General features: G+C 36.6%; 1 protein-coding gene across 3 annotated transcripts in view; it reads left to right on the top strand.

The window, feature by feature from the left end:
- Positions 1–12,164, top strand: part of LOC143036742 (solute carrier organic anion transporter family member 4A1-like) — a 332,110-nt gene that overhangs the window by 104,141 nt on the left and 215,805 nt on the right. The window lies entirely within an intron of this gene.

Consider the following 12,164-nt stretch of genomic DNA (forward strand, 5'->3'; position numbering starts at 1 on the left):
ATCCTAATACTTAATATACATTTCTCTCTACAAAATATGATTATTTACTATTGATCATGGGAACAATTTTGACTCTCTTCTTTGTAGATTTTTGTTCCAGGCAATGCCAGATGATTTTGTTGAGTTTAAGTGTGAAATTTAAACAAAACTATTTTGATCAAGACTTGCAAGAGACCCACATCTCCTAGGTAACATGTTATGGTCTTTGGGTGAACCCATTATTCACTTGGGGAAGATTACAAAGGATTACAAAGGCGGAACATGCCGACAGGAGACCTTTTGGTCCATATCTAGGTCGGATGAAAATAAAAATCATAATAAAATAATAAAAACTATAATAATGTAAATAACAAATAAAATACATAAATAAATGCATAGGTATAGTTAAATTATAAACAAACAGGTAAATAGTAAATAATAATAAATTGACATATAACTAATAATAAATGAAAATCACAGACAAATGATAACAAAACAAAAACAAATAATATAAAATAAATTATAATCATTACAGCATCTTGCTTAGGTGTTTATCTAAATGATTCTTAAAGCTTCGAACTGAACTACATTGCACTACCTGTGCAGGAAGTTTATTCCATTCATTAACTATACGGTTGGCAAAGTTGTTTCTACCTACTTCCAAATTGAATCTATTTCCAGACAGTTTGAGACCATTGTTTCTTGTCTGATTCTCATTCAATGTGAAAATTTTGTAACTTTTGATGTTGTCAATTCCCTTTAAAATCTTAAAGACCTGTATCAAGTCACCTCTGAGTCTACGCTTTTTTAGGGAAAACAGATTCATGTGTTTTAGTTGATTTTCGTATGATTTATTTTTGATATTTGGAATCAGTTTTGTGGCTCGCCGTTGTACTTTTTCCAGTCTGTCAATGTCTTTAATGAGATTCGGTGACCATACGGAAACAGCATATTCCAAATGTGGATGAACTAACAATTTATATAGCTTGTTAATGAGTGATGGACTTTTGAAATCAAAAGATCGCGCAATCAGTCCTAGAATCTTATTTGCTTTCTCAGAGGCTGAAATACACTGCTTGGATGATTTGAGGTCGTTACTGATAATTACGCCGAGATCTTTTTCACTATCCACTTTTGTTAACAAATTTCCAAATACTCATACTTGTAATCGTACTTACTGTTATTTTTACCTACGTGCATTACCTTGCATTTACTTGTGTTAAATTTCATTAGCCACTTTTCAGACCATTGCTGTAATTGATCTAAATCTTCTTGAATATCTAATTGGTTTGAGTGATCATTTGCCACTCCACACAGTTTTGTATCATCAGCAAATTTGGAAACAGTAGATTTTAGTCCATGGTCTATATCATATATACTATGAATAGAAGTGGCTCAAGAACGGAACCCTGAGGAACTCCACTTGTAACATTTTTCCATCTAGAAGTTTTTCCATTTAAAACAACTCTCTGTTTTCGACCATTCAACCAATTACTAGTCCAACCTAATAGGCTACCACTTATTCCGTGTAAAGCTAATTTAGTAAGTAGTCTTTCGTGTGGGACGGTATCAAAAGCTTTTGCAAAGTCTAGATATATTAAATCTATATTGTTTCTTTTGTCATAATTCGAGATAACTGTGTTGTAGAATTCGAGTAAGTTAGTCACGCAAGAACGTTTCCTTCTGAAACCATGCTGGCTATCATTTATTAAACGGTTACTTTCTAAATGATATTCGATAGCATCTTTGATGATAGTTTCCATTATTTTTCCTACGATTGAAGTCAAACTTATAGGCCTATAGTTATTTGGTTTCTTTTTGTCACCTTTTTTGAATATGGGAGTAACATTAGCTAGCTTCCATTCTCTTGGGACATCTCCGGATATGATGGATTTCTTGAAAATAATTTCTAATGGAACAACAATCTCATTTTTCATTTCCTTTAAGATTCTTGGATGCCAACCGTCAGGACCTGGTGTTTTATTAACTTTGAGTTTATCTATACACCTTTTAATTTTTTCTTTTGTTATATTTCCCGTAGTGAAAGTTTACCCTAGACTTTTCACATGTTTCAGTTTGGAATTCACTTTGAGGTGTTTTGTTTACGGATACCGAGCTAAAATAATTGTTTAAGATATTACACATTCCTTCATTTGAATATTCAAGTTGACCGTCAGCAGATAATAGTGGACCAATGTGATTCCTAACAACCTTTTTATCTCTAATGTAACTATAGAATTCTTTGGGATTCTCTTTGGATTTATCAGCGATGTTAATTTCATATTGTCGTTTTCTTTTTCTTATTGTCTTTTTTAAATCTCTCTGTATTGATTGTGTTGTCAGTATATTGTTACTGTGGAGTATTGTAGGAGGAATTGTTCTGCGTCATTTGTGTGGTGGTTGTATCTGGGGCAGTTTGATTTTGTGGCCTCGCCTATTATGTATTTACCTAGTTGTATCTTGCGGGAAGGGGAGCTACACTTGTGGTGTCCCATCTCTGTTCTTAAATTCATGTATGATTTTTGCACACACTATTTTGATGGCAGTATGTTTGAGAGAAGGAAGATGAATCTATTAGCATTAAGTGAAACTAAGTTGAAAGGTGGGGGTGGGGTAGTATGTATGAGTAAATTTTGATGCAGCCCGAAGGGATTTCTCCCCGTCCTCTCCTTATATGCAAGGGGGGGACGGAGAGGGGGGGTCGCCGATTAAATGAAGCGGCCTTGCTGTGGATGTGCTGTGTCTTGCGACACTGCTTCTGACCCAGGGCGGTGGGCAAGGTGCAGGGATGACCCGTCATCCAGGAGGTGCTCAGATAAGAGGGAGGGTGGGAGGGGTGTGGAGTGTATTTAGGGATGAAATGGGTGGGAGTGTTTTTGTGCCTTTCCCTTTTTGGCTACCTCCCTTGGAAGGGGGAAAAAGCCTTGGTATATGTATGTAAGTTGAAAGGTAGGAGTGATTTTGAGTTTGGGAGTGTGGTGGGGAGAGTGTCAGGAGTGATAAAGGAAATGAGGGAGGGAAGAGTGGCTCTGTTGGTAAGTTATGAAATAGGAAAATGCATAATGGAGTGGAGGGAATTATCTTTAGGAATGTGATGAAGGTGAAGGAGATTTATTTAGAATGAAAGTTGATGATAGCAGACACATTATATAAGAAGAGAGCCAAGCATAAGTGAATTTATACACTGGAAAGGGTAGTGGACAGAAGGGTAGTTGATAAGGTATTAATTATGTAGTGGTATCAAAAGGATGGATAGGAAGATTTCTGAATGTAATGCTGGGATTATATACAGTATATATATATATATATATATATATATATATTTATGTATATATATATACATATACCAAGGCTTTTTCCCCCTTACAAGGGAGGTAGCCAAAAAGAAAAAGGCATAAAATCATTCCCACCCATTCCATCCCTGAATACACTCCACACCCCTCCACCCTCCCTCTTATCTTAGCACCTCCCGGATGACGGGTCATCCCTGCACCTTGTCCACTGCCCTGGGTCAGAAGCAGTGTCGCAAGACACAGCACATCCACAGCAAGGCCGCTTCATTAAATCGGCGACCCCCCTCTCCGTCCCCCCATGCATAAAAGGAGAAGACGGGGAGAAATCCCTTCGGGCTGCGTCAAATTTTGCTCACACATAATACCTCACCCCCCATCCCCCCGTCCATTCCACCTCATGCATCACAACATCATCCATATACAACCATTCTCCATTCACCCCTGTCTTCTGTCCTCTCCCGTCCTTCCTCAAAAGACATTCCCCTCTTCCCCAAAGCCCCCTTCACCCCATCCATCCACCTCATCCTAGGACGTCCCCTCATGTTCACTTCCTCCACATCTGCCTTCCACACCTCTTTTACTAGTCTTTCTTCACTCATTCTTTCCATGTGTCCAAACCATCCTAATACTCTTTCATCAACCCTATCTCCCAACTCCCTTTCCACCCCTGTTCTCCTCCTCACCTCCTCATTTCTCACTCTATCTAGCCTAGTAACCCCGATCATACATATTAGACACCTCATCTCAAACACATTCAAACTCCTTCTCTCTTCCTCTCTTATGTTCCATGTTTCTGCCCCATACAGTGCTGTTGGCACAATCACTCCTTCATACAGTCTCCTCTTAGCATCCATTCCCAAATGTCTATTCCTCATTTCACTCTTCAATCCACCAAGGCATTTACTCGCTTCTCTCGAATCTACATTCTACCTCCACCTTCTCTACACCTTTTGCTGCCACATTTGCACCCAAGTATCTAAAACTATCCACTTCCTCTAGTCACTCGCCCTTAATGCTCACTTCCAGTCTACTGTCACTTTCACCCCTTGTACATCTCATCACCTTACTTTTACCCACATTTATCTTTAGCTTTCTTCTATCTCATACTCTCCCAAACTCTGTCACCAACTTCCTCAATCCCTCCTCCGATCCTGCCACAAGCGCAGTGTCGTCCGCAAACAACAGCTGGCTCACCTCCCACTTTTCTCCATTTTCTTTAACCATCTCCACTCCCTGACCCACTACCCTTGCATTTACCTCTCGCACTACCCCATCCATGTATAAATTGAACAGCCAGGGCGACATAATGCATCCTTGACAAAGTCCCACCTTTACCTCGAACCACTCACTCTCTCCATTTCTAATCCTGACACAAGCTCTACTACTCCCATAAAAGCTCTTGACAGCTCCTAGAAGCTTTCCTCCTATCCCATATATCTGCATAACCTCCCACAGTGCCTTTCTATCTACCCTATTGTAAGCCTTTTCCAGATCCATAAAAGCCCAAAAAACATCCTTCCCCTTTCCTCAGTTCTCTTCTGTAGCTATGTTTCTTGATTTTCTTTCCATGCCCTCTTGTGCTTCTCTTGGCCCAGTTTAGTAAGTCCTCTCTATTGAGTATCTCTGTGCCTTTCATGATTCTGTAGATGGTCATTAGGTCACCTCGCTCTCTTCTTTGCTCCAGCATTGGTAACTCCAGTTTAGCCAGTCTCTCTTCATATGATAAGTTTGCAAGTGCAGGTGCCATTTTTGTTGCTGCTCTCTGGATTCTATTTTCTTTATATTCTTTTTGGTACTGGGGGACCACAATATTGCTGCATATTCTAGACTAGGCCTTATCAATGTAACCAATATTTTTTTTATCATGTCCTTGTCCAAGTATGCAAATGCCACTTTTATTGATCTTAGCAAGTTGTAAGACTCCCCGACAATTTTGTTAATCTGTTTGTCATAGGACAAGTCGTTTGTGATAATTACACCCAAATCTTTTTCGGATCCTTCCTTCTTTACCTCCTTGGTTCCAATTTTATATTGTCCTGATATTCTGTTTTTGCTTTTTCCAAACTCCATTATGCTACACTTCTTAGTATTAACCTCTTCACTCCGGGGCACATCGCACATCTGGCAGCATTAGCTGCCCGACGTGCAATATTGCGTCATAATAATCGCATTATAAAAAATAAAGTCGGTGCTCAATCGTTTGTTCTCTTTCACCCGTGTATTTTGATAACCATAGAAAATTGATGAAGCCAGTTTAGATAGAATGGAAATTACGTAGGTACGACAACAATAAATATAATCAAGATGGCGACGTCAGCATCATCGAGTACCCACTTGCTTCTCATACCGCCTACGTAGTCGTCACCGTATGGAAGTGGTTAAAGTCCACTTCCCATTTCTGACTCCAGTTCCATACCTTATTTAGGTCTTCCTGCAGTGCTTCACAGTCCTTAACAGTTTGGCTCATATAACATTTCACGTCCTCATCCATGTCATTCACATAAATAGCAAACATTATTGGTGCCAATACAGATCCTTGCGGTACTCCACTGATAACTTCTTTCCAATCTGAATATTTTTCTCTGAGCACTACTGTCATCTACCAATCAGGAAGTCCTCCATCCATTTTAGTAGGTTCCCTTGTATTCCTCCTATTTGTTCCAGTTTTTTTTAGTAACTTTCTGTGTGGTACTTTGTCAAAAGCTCTCTGTAAGTCCAGGAAGGCACAATCAGCCCATCCATTCCTTTCTTGCACTATGTCTATTAGTCTTGAGTAGAAGCATATTAAGTTTGTGGTGCATGATCTTTCTTGTCTGAACCCAAATTGTCTTGGGTTTATTATATTGTTGTCTTCCAGGTGGTGCTAAGATGAGAGAGAGGGTGCAGGGGTGTGGAGTGTATTCAGGGATGGAATGGGTGGGAATGATTTTATGCCTTTTCCTTTTTGGCTACCTCCCTTGAATATGTATGTATGTATGTCTTCCAGATGTTTTACCCAACTATTCTTTATGATTTTCTCACAAATTTTGGCTATAGTGCTTGTTAGGTATACTGGCCTATAGTTGGTAGGTTCGTACTAGTTTCCTCCTTTATATATTGGTACAATGTTAGTATTTTTCCAGTCTTTAGGTATCTTTCCTTCTTAGAGTGAACAATTCATTATGTTGTGTATTTTGTCCGTTAGTTCTTCTTTGCATTCTTTTAGAATCCAATTTGCAATTCCATCCGGGCCATGTGATTTTCTGATGTCAAGGTTTGATAGTTGTTCTGATATTTCTTTTTGTGTTGTAAACTCACTCAGAGGGGGAGATCGCTTTTTATTATCTTCGTCCCAATTATGTGATTGTTCATGATTTTGGCCATTTCTAATTCTTCTGTTTATTCTATATTCCTTTGGCGTAGTTTCACCATTTCCTGTTTGTATTTAAGTTTACCATTCACATATCAATAGAATAGTTTGGGTTGCTCTTTGCATTTATCTATAATATCCTTTTCATGGTTCCTTTTCTCCTCTCTTCTCACTTTGACATACTCATTTCTATAGTTTATATAAATGTAATTTTTTAGTTTTTTTATCTTTTCTGCACCTTTTCCAAGCTCTGTCCCTTCTGTCTTTTGCCTCACTCTGTGTGGAAAACTGTTTTTCTTCAGATCTCTTCTGTAGCTATGTTTTTTTTTTTTTCCATGTCCTCATGTGCTTCTCTTGTCCTAGTTTAACAAGTCCTCTCTATTGAGTATTTTTGTTTTCATGATTCTGTAGATGGTCAGTAGGTCACCTTTCTCACTTCTTTGCTCCAGAGTCAGTAACTCCAGTTTAGCCAATCTTTCCTCATATGACAAGTTTGCAAGTGCAGGTGCCATTATTGTGGCTGCTCCCTGGATTCTTTCTATTTTCTTCATATTCTTTTTGGGACTGGGTGACAACAATGTCGCAGCATATTCTAGTCTAGGCCTTATCAGTGTGACCAATATTTTTTTTTATAATTTCTTCGTCCAAATATGTAAATGCCACTTTTATTGATCTTAGCAATTTGTAGGATTCTCCAACAATTTTGTATATCTGTTTATCAAAGGACAAGTAATTTGAAATAATTACACCTAAATCTTTTTCGGATTTCTCCTTCTATAGTCCTTGGTTCCAATTTTATATTGTCCTAATATTCTATTTTTGTTTTTTATAAACTCCATTATGCTACACTTGTTGATATGAAGTCCACTTTCCATTTCTGACTCCAGTTCCATACCTTATACAGGTCTTCCTGCAGTGATTCGCAATCCTTTTCAGTTTTTACTTTCCTTAACAGTTTGGCGTCGTCTACAAAGAAGCTCATGTAACATTTCACATCGTCATCCATGTCATTCACATGAATAGCAAACATTATTGGAGCCAATACTTATTATAAAGTAACAGAAACATTTTCAGGCTGCTACAATTGATTAAAAAATGGGCATATTTTTAATTGGAAATATTTGTGGTTTTGAGATATGAGCGTTTAAAGTTTTCAGCATTGTATATCTCTTATATATTGTGTGATTTTTATTATATTCACACATTATTATATAATGTATATTGAATAAGTTAACAGTAAATATTTTCATAGATATATATATATATACATATATATTACATTAAAATGTATTTGTTACTCGCCAAGCGGTACTTTTCATAATTGAAGATTTTGCGCTTTTACTGGTATAAAACCTCACATCACTTTGTCAAATCATTGCAGAGTGATTTAGTTTTACCAGCAATGAGCCCCTTTCCTCTGCTCAATGACAAAGCTTTCCAAAAAGGTGTTTGATCCTACACAGGTGCCAACCCACCCCCGGATGTTTCTCCTTTGCCAGCTATTTTCTCTTCCTCCCCCTGAATTTCCCTCATCTTCTCTTCATTTGGAAGAAAGCACTTTGTCAGCTGTGGTGGTACTTGGTGGTGGAGATGGTGTTGGCAGTGGAGGTGGTGGTGGTGACGCACAAGGCGTTGGCATCCCTCCCCCAAGCCTCTCATGCCTTCCCTCCTAGCACAACTTTCATTCCACTTTTGACTAAATGTTTTCATCTTTTCCTTGGTTTTCCTCTTCATCGTGATGCAGTTGATGATTGGACATCTAGTAAGTGTAGTAATGTCCAGGAAATAAGGCAAACAGCAGCACAGGAACACAATATCGCCACAGTCAGTTAGGTGTTTATGCATCAATCTACTCTGATTTTTCATGGGTAACTTAGGCTTAAAGCATGCTGTGCACACCACACAAAAGAGGAAGTCACGCTGATGCCTGATGTACAAAAATATAGCCATTTCATGGAATTAGACAAGCAAAAACAAGACATACTTATAGATATTTAGGGCCTATTTTTGCATGAGCCAAGTAAATTGACACGCCTCCCGGGCCCTTTAAACGCTCTCTATTAACCCATTCAACTCCGATGACAAGATGTCTTGTCATTTGGTCAAATAAAACAAAAAATCATAAAACACCAAAATGTTTGATCAAACACCAGAAAAATATGACGTCAGTCCTCGCTTCGCTCGCAGCGAAGCGAGGATTGACGTCATATTTTTCTGGTGTTTGATCAAACATTTTGGTGTTTTATGATTTTTTGTTTTATTTGACCAAATGACAAGACATCTTGTCATCGGAGTTGAATGGGTTAAGCTAGGGAGGAAAAAGTCATTCATATTTTGCTTTTAGGATGCTTATATTATTCAAGTATGTCCATATCTAAAATTCAATTTTTGGATGATTCATGATTCAAGGTGTTCAGACCCCCCTTAATTAACCCCGCTCAGGTAAAGCTTTTTTGGGGAAACAAACCCCAAACACAAAAAATACAAAAAATATATCCACTGCATTTATTGACATAGAAATCAAAACATATGTACTTCAACTTATCTTGTTCCATTAACATGCTTGAAAGTGACTATAATTGTTAGAAATATTTTTTAATGAAAATTACAAAAAAAATTATGAAAAATAAGGTAGTGCTGACTTTAGAGGGTACTTGACTGAAAACAGGAAATGTGAAGCGGTTGGTCATCATCATTTTGTAGAGACCAATGTCCCAACTATCTTTAAGGAAATGCAGAGCCACAACAAATGAGTAATAAATGTGTTTCAAGAAAACATAAAATCTGAAGAAAAAAATCGCAGGTAATTATTTTGACTTTGACAGACCCCAAACACAAAAAAATAAAAATAAATAAATACTTCCACTGCATTTAGTGACATAGAAATCAAAACATATGTACTTCAACTTATCTTCTTCCATTTACATGCTTGAAAGTTACTATAATTGCTAGAAATATTTTTAAATGAAACTTACAAAAATATTATGAAAAATAAGGTATTGCTGACTTCATCAATCTCACTTTCATCACTAGAGTCACACATTACCATATCATCACCTGTGCCTGACATTATTGTATGTCTCTGAATACAGTTTTTTCTATCGGAAAATTATTACCTGGAAAATACAAAAAATAAATAATATATTCACCAAGAAAGAAACATCATCTCTGTACTAACTACAAACATCCTTTGTCATCACTTGAAATGATGTCTTTTCCATTATTCAGTTCATTAAACATCAAACAACAATAAAAATGAAATCAAACAACAAAACATTTACATGGAATAATGACAAACAGATAAAAAAAAAAAGCGAAATGATAATGAACATGAAACTATGATTCCCTAGTCAACACAATTACGACGCATTCCAAAGTATACCATCACCATCGAAAACAAACAAATGATTGTTTATCCATAAGTATAAATGATAAAACCTCAATATGACATGAAAAAAACTCAGGTAAAGTGGGGTCTGACAAATCCCATGCTACTCACACCTAAGTTAAAATGGGGTCTGATGGGCCCAAAAGCTCTATAAAGCTTATATAGAGCAAGATTCAGGAATGACTCTATCACCCCCTTAAACTACTCCACTCATCAAGAAGGTATATGGGAGAACATATCTATATGTAAATATTAGTATATTAAAAGTAAAAAACAAAAAAGCATGGGGTTCTGTCTGACCCCACTTTACCTAAATTGGGTTAAGTGAGCAACTTATTATGTTATGTATTTTGTCCATTAGTTCTTCTTTGCATTCTTTTAGAATCCAATTTGCAATTCCATCCGGGCCATGTGATTTCCTGATGTCAAGGTTTGATAGATGTTCCATTATTTCTTTTTGTGTTATTGTTATCTCACTCATGGGGGGAGATCACCTTTCATTTCCTTCGTCCCAATATTGTGCTTTCTCTCTAGTGAAGACAGATTTGAAGTGATTATTCATGACTTTAGCCATTTCTAATTCTTCTGGGTATTCTATATTTCCTTGGCGTAGTTTCACCATTTCCTGTTAGTTTTTAAGTTTACCATTCACGTATCAATAGAATAGCTTGGGTTGCTCTTTGCATTTATCTATAATATCCTTTTCATGGTTCCTTTTTTCCTCTTTTCTCACTTTCACATTATCATTTCTATAGTTTATAAACTTGCCATTTTCCAGGTTTTTTATCTTTTCTCCATCTTTACCAAGCTCTGTCCCTTCTGTCTTTTGCCTCGCTGCATCTTTTGTTGAACCAGCATTTAATGTGCCTATTCACCCCTTCATTGTAATTATCCATCAAGATATCCCATTTCTCTTCCACTTTTGTCTCTTCCATGTAAAAATTTTCCCAGTTTGTATTCTGGAAGAATTTCTTTAGTTTTGCAAAGTCTGTTTTGTTGTACATCAATTTTCCTTTCCTATGCTTTTCATTTCTCTCCATGTATATTTCTTCCTTTAGTTTAGTCTCAATGAGTATATGGTCACACTTTCTAATTGGTGTCTTGTATTGGATTTGATCCACAATTTCAGGTCCTGTTGTAAATATTAAATCTAGTTTCAACAGCTCTTTATTTCCGTATCTGGTGTTTTCACTGAGTAATTGTATATTCCATGGTCATATCCAGTAGTACATTACCCCACAAGTTGTCTCCTCCTCTCACTCTCATGTTTTCCCAACAAATTTCTTTGCAATTGAAGTCCCCCATAATTACCAGATTACCCCCACCCATTAGTATCTCATTTAATGATTGCCTTGTATCTTCTAGCATTTTCATATGCTCGTTCTCTTTCCAAGCGTTCATTTTTGGGGGCACATAAGTCACCACAAACTTTCTACTTTTCATGTTCTTGTCTTGAATAGACGAAAATGTTCGGTATTCATTTATTTGATTTTCCAAGTGGTTTCTGCAAGTATGTATATATATAATATATATATATATATATATATGTGTGTATTTACCTAGTTGTACCTACTTGTATTTTAAGGGAAGGGGAGCTATGCTCGTGGTGTCCCGTCTTCATATCTCATTTTATCTAAACTATTTTTAAATTCATGTATTGTTTTTGCACACACCACTTTCTCATCTAACTTGTTCCAACTGTCTATTACTCTGTGAGGAAAGCTGTTCTTTTTCAGATCTCTTCTATAGCTGTCTTTCTTGATTTTCTTTCCATGTCCTCTTGTATTTCCATCATCCCATTTTATTAGATTCTCTCTATCAGTAATTCCATGTGTGTATGTGTGCATATATATATATATATATATAATATATACATGTATGTATATATATATATATATATATATATATATATATATATATATATATATATACATGTATGTATATATATATGTATATATATATATATTTTTTTTCTCTTAGGCAGGCTTGGTTAAAAGCAACTGCAAATTCAGCACTGATCAATTTCTTCTTCAGTTTCCAACTTCCTGAAGGTATCCTTTATAGCAAAGGGTAAAGGAAAGAGAAGATTTCCTATTCCGGTCATTATTGACGTTTCGACTCTACCTGAGTCATTATCAAAATACAAAGATGGAAC

This window comes from Oratosquilla oratoria, chromosome 2 (genome assembly GCF_046742065.1).
Source record: "Oratosquilla oratoria isolate Oo_2021 chromosome 2, ASM4674206v1, whole genome shotgun sequence".
Taxonomy (NCBI): Eukaryota; Metazoa; Arthropoda; class Malacostraca; order Stomatopoda; family Squillidae; genus Oratosquilla; species Oratosquilla oratoria.